The sequence below is a fragment of the Pygocentrus nattereri genome, chromosome 13 (assembly GCF_015220715.1).
Source record: "Pygocentrus nattereri isolate fPygNat1 chromosome 13, fPygNat1.pri, whole genome shotgun sequence".
Taxonomy (NCBI): Eukaryota; Metazoa; Chordata; class Actinopteri; order Characiformes; family Serrasalmidae; genus Pygocentrus; species Pygocentrus nattereri.
Window position 1 is genome coordinate 37,097,151 of NC_051223.1, and position 5,381 is coordinate 37,102,531.

Below are 5,381 nucleotides of genomic sequence, written 5' to 3' on the forward strand. Positions count from 1 at the left end.
AACCGACTTCACAGCTTCACAAATGTTCCTGCAAATCCTCCGATACTGGTGGTCATCCAGATCCCTCTGCCCTGCACAGACAGCCTGCCTCTTTGAATTTTTGTGACATGTCCAAATTTGCTTTCCAGTTGGTAGATCTTACTGAAACATCTCATAACGGCGCTTACTAAAAACGTCTCGTAACGGTGTTTACCGAAACGTCTCGTAAAGGCACGTACTTAAAACGTCTCGTAACCTGATAGATCTATGCAGGTCATATCTGGAACATTTATATCTTCAGCATTACCTGAAAGAAATGCAGCATGGCAATTATGTAGCATGGACCAAACTTTACTGTTTATCCAGGGTTTCTGGTTGGGGTATTTTCTGCAGTGCTTTGCTGCTGCTTTCAATGCAGCTGCTGATGTAGCTCGTTACCCCAGAAGCATAGTCCTCTAGATTAACAGTACAGTCCTCTCTCACAGCAGCATTTCTGAAGACATCCCAGTCTGTACTGTCAAAGCAGTCCTGAAGCACTGAGTCAGTTTCTTCATTCCGCACTTTGATAGTGTTACTCACTGGAAGTGCTTGCTTGAGGAATTGTCTATATGCTGGGTAGAGGAACATGGAGATATGGTCGGACTATCCGAAGTGCGGCCGAGGCACAGCCCTGTAGGCCCCCGTCATGTTGCTGTAGACTTGGTCGAGTATGTTGCTGTCCCTCGTCGGAAAGCTCATTTGCTGATGGTACTTGAGAAGGACACTCCTCAGGTTGCAGTGGTTGAAGTCACCGGCAACAATGAACACATTCCTGTAATGTGACATGTTAACAAAGGTAGAACATTTTGCCTGGATATTGTTGAGATAACACCAGGGCTGGACTGGGACAAAAAATCGCCCAGGCCCCTCATAATTAGCAGAGCACAACCGACTTGTAATTTATGTATGTGGTGTTGCAGAGAAGTGCGACATGGAAAAAAACAAAATGAATTTAAAAATTATTGGTTGAAGTCATTGGATTCAGTCTTAGCATTATTATATAACAATCACAAATAATATTTTTACCATGTCAATATCCAAAACACTGAATACCAAATATCTCTTTATCATGGCAACTTAAAAAAGTAAGTAACAGAAATGAAAAATAACTACAACTAAATACATTTTCACACTTATATTGCTTTCTTTGTGAAAACGAACAGTCAACAAAACCTGAGAGACAAAGGCTTCCTAACCAAAAAAAAGAGGGATCCATGAAAGGGAGCTGTTTCATGCCAGATTTTGGGAAGTATGCAATACCACTAAATACTGATACTAATCAATCGCCATTGCCCATCATTCTCATGTAACAGAGCTAACGTTACCTCCATCACCTCAAAGTCCCTGTGTTATCCTAACGTTACTACCTGCTTACGTACTATGCTTTCCTGCTCAGTCTGTCCCTCGGCTTCCCTTTCAAAAGCCCGCATCTTTGGCTGCTCCTCTCCTTGTCTGCTGCTGCTGCTGTCTTCACCTACAGAGGATGTGGTGGCTACAGCAGCGAACACGTCTGTGATTTTTACGCATTTTGCAGCATCTAAAGTGAGACTCTTCCATTTCTTTGCACGCAAGTTCTGCGTTCCCCCTTTCTGCCGCTTCTGTTTCTCCATGCTGCCTCTCCTAACATACGCGCTCAACACTGAACGTAGCAGGAGTTACAGCAGACCACGCAGAGAGGGGGTGGGGCCGCTTTCGTCCTATATCCTGATTGGTTCAGTCCACTGTCTATATTGAAGATGGGCCAATGGCCCCCTCTAAATTGTGGGCTCTCTTTAAAAAAAAAAAAAAAAAAAAAAAAGGACCCCTAAGGACTGTCGGCCCACCGGGAAAATGGCCAGTACGCCAGATTACCAGTCCAGCCCTGGATAACACAATATAGAATGTGATTTTAAAAACATTTGCACAGTCGTACATGAGAACAATGGAAGAAATGTTCTAAACGCAATATTGGGAAAATGTTCTATGGATGTTATCAAGATGACAGAATGTTTAAAAAGTTCCTGTAAAGGAATATAGATTGACATGCCAAAAGTCATGGGAAAACAGTAGGTGAACTGATTATGAAGCGGAGTTACCTCAGGGGATGGCTTGGGAACTCCCACACCTGTATATGTTGTGAGGTACTGTCTTGTGAGTGAGGCTGAACATTGGTCAGTGTGTTCATGGCAAGGCAAAGTGAGTTCAGGGTTCGATCGAGGTGGGATAGTGGGTGCCAGACAGATGGGAAATTCCATTTCCAAAGTTGTGCAGGCATTTAACATTCCTCAATCCACAGTGTTGTCTGTACTGTGAATACATCATAGAAGGCATTACCACCCACAGTGGACCAGCGCAGTGGCCACCCACGGGTGCTTAGTGAGTGTGACCGGCAACATCTGACTAGAATTTTCCATGCGAACAAAAAAGCAACTCAGAAATCACATCCACATTCAATATAGGAAGCCCTAAACACATATCATGTGGGTCAGTGCCACTGTAAAAAATGAGGCATTAAAATTACTTTAAAAAATTAAGGCAATAGTTTGCATGGATCTTTCTGAGTTGAATTAACTTTCTGTTCTATTAAGTAAATGCAACCTATCTAAGCCACTTAAAATATACTTAAATAAATTATCACAGTATAACTAAAATGACTATTTGACTCAACTTAACCCCCCCCCCAATCAACACAAAATATTTAAGTTAAATCTACTCACGTTTTCTAATAAACTCAACTAAATAAATTCAAAATGAATGACTACAAATTCAAGTTGTCCTGATTTTTTTACGTTCCAGCAACATAGAAAGATCGATGCAAACTATTGCCTTAATTTTGTTGCCTTTGTATTTCTTAAAATATAAGCCCACTTAACAAGCACTCAAATAAATCAATTTCCATACATCAAATATATCTGCATTTATTAAAAGTGCAAACAATAAACATGCAGCAAAAGGACTTGCATATGCAGTCCTTAATTCTGTTTACATGAAACATAAAATGTATTGCTTTCAAAAATAATAATATACAAATGTTGGTCACCTGAAAGTCACCATCATTGACTGTGCTGTGCATAACTGCTTTCTTTTTTTGTTCCCTCACATTTACTGAATGCATATCATTGCTGTTCAATGAAAAACATGCATCTCCAAAATAATGACTTTACAGGAGAAGACAAAAATCTTCTTAACTTTGAATGGAAGTTAATCCAAGTCATTTGAAAGCAAGGTGGGGGGGGTGCTGGAACCTATCCCAGCAGTCATCGGGCAGAAGGCAGGATACACCCTGGTCAGGTCGCCAGTCTCCAAATTGCACATTAAAAATTAAATATGTGCGTTTATAACAGCGTCCACACATCGAGTCAGCTCGCTAGCATTTAGCTACTTAGCCAGCTAGCAAAAACGCCTCAGCAGACTAAATATCCACCCCCCCCCAACATCGAGTTAGCGTTTAGCATTTAGCTACTTAGCCAGCTAGCAAAAACGCCTCAGCAGACTAAATATCCAGCACCCCGCCCCCCCACATCGAGTTAGCGTTTAGCATTTAGCTACTTAGCTCGCTAGCAAAAACGCCTCAGCAGACTAAATATCCACCCCCCCCCCCCACATCGAGTTAGCGTTTAGCATTTAGCTACTTAGCCAGCTAGCAAAAACGCCTCAGCAGACTAAATATCCAGCACCCCGCCCCCCCACATCGAGTTAGCGTTTAGCATTTAGCTACCTAGCTTGGAAACAAGACTTACCGAAATACTTCTATCCAGAGAAAAGCATATTCATATATATCGATATAGGTTAACTCCTCTGATTACGTTTATGCATATGAGCACCAAAAAGCACGACATTTAAGGAGCTTATCAACCTTGCAATATGAGCAGAAGGGCTTCAACAGAAAGTACAACAGGAAAAACGACAGGAAAAATAACCTCACAATTTAGAAAGCAAATCAGTAAGCCAGCTATGGCTTTAATGCCGACATAAATCTGCAAATACACTCTTACAAAGTTATTTTACATGTAGAAATTAGGTTATGATATGCTAATATTTGAGGTGATAAGAAACTTACCGTATATCAAACGTTTATGATGGCGCCCGTTTCGCAGCTTGCCTTGATTTAAACTGTACGAAAGTAAGTTGCGCCGACCTAGTTCACCAATGTTGCTCTGACATCTAGAAAAATTACGTAGATTTTGATGAGCTTGTTGAGTTCAGTTTATACTGCAAACTATAGGTTCATTAAGCATAAAAATATTTAGAAACAGCGTAAACATGTTTATTTTGTGTGAATTTTAATGAAATTTTAAGTATAATTTGCTCTGAGTCAGAATCAGTTTTTCTTTAGCTTAGATGGGAGCAGAAGATCCACCTCTGTTAATGCCACAGTGCCTCGCCTGGGCTCATGAGGTTGCTAATAGACCAGAACTTTGACTTCTTGAGATGTTCACATATGCAGCACACATGCTGCATACCTGACATATAACATGTAGCCAGCTAAGAGTTTATAGGCACTGTATTTTGTCTTGTTTATGTGACTTATGTGGTACAAATCACTGCAAGGGCACAGAAACACTTCCAAAAACACAGTGAACACAGTTCAGTGCTGCATTCAAAAATGCAAGTTAAAATTCTAAAATGCAAAGAAGAAACCATATATAAACAGGATACAGAAACACTGCCACATTCTCTGGGCCTGAGTTCAATTAAGATGGACGGCAATGAATTGGAAAAGTGTCCTGTGGTCCAACAAGTCCAAATTTGAAATTCTTTTTGGAAATCATGGACGCTGTGTCCTCTGAGCTATAGAGCAAGCAAGAAAGAAAAACATTTCACTGTTGCTGAAAGAAGAAGTGATGCAGCACAGTGATAAACATGCCAACATGTTCCAACATTTATTGAAATGTGCTGCAAATTCAAAATGAGCATATATTCTTCAAAATGAATACAGCTGATCAGGTTCAGCGTTTGATATGTTGTCTTTGTACTTTTTCAATAAACATGTGGTTAAAATAATTTGCACATCAATGCATTCTATTCATATTTACACTTTTGCACAGTATGCCAACTTTTCCTTGGAAACATGGTTGTATAAAGAGTTTTATCCATTTGTCTAAAATATGGCCTGTGCAAACATGATGGTATATTGTTTTATTATATCCAACAATTTCAACCATAAATCTTAAGATAGAAATAGATAGGAATAAAATTGCGTTCTAAAATACTAGAAAATGTCATATTTAAGTGTGATCTTTGAAGAGGGTGTGTTAACTTACACTATATTTCCAAAAGTATTCACTCACCCATCCAAATAATTTAATTCAGGTCTTCCAATCACTTCCATGGCCACAGGTGTATAAACCCAAGCCCCTAGGCCTGCAGACTGCTTCTACAGA

At 40.0% G+C, this 5,381-nt stretch overlaps 1 long non-coding RNA gene across 1 annotated transcript; it reads right to left on the reverse strand.

The window, feature by feature from the left end:
* Nucleotides 1-314: 314 nt before the first annotated feature.
* LOC119264956 lies at nucleotides 315-1,637 on the reverse strand. Its single transcript, XR_005131299.1, has 2 exons — nucleotides 1,398-1,637; nucleotides 315-790 (listed from the first exon to the last, which is right to left on the reverse strand). It is a non-coding gene; the product is annotated as an uncharacterized LOC119264956 (long non-coding RNA).
* Between the last annotated feature and the right edge of the window lie 3,744 nt (nucleotides 1,638-5,381).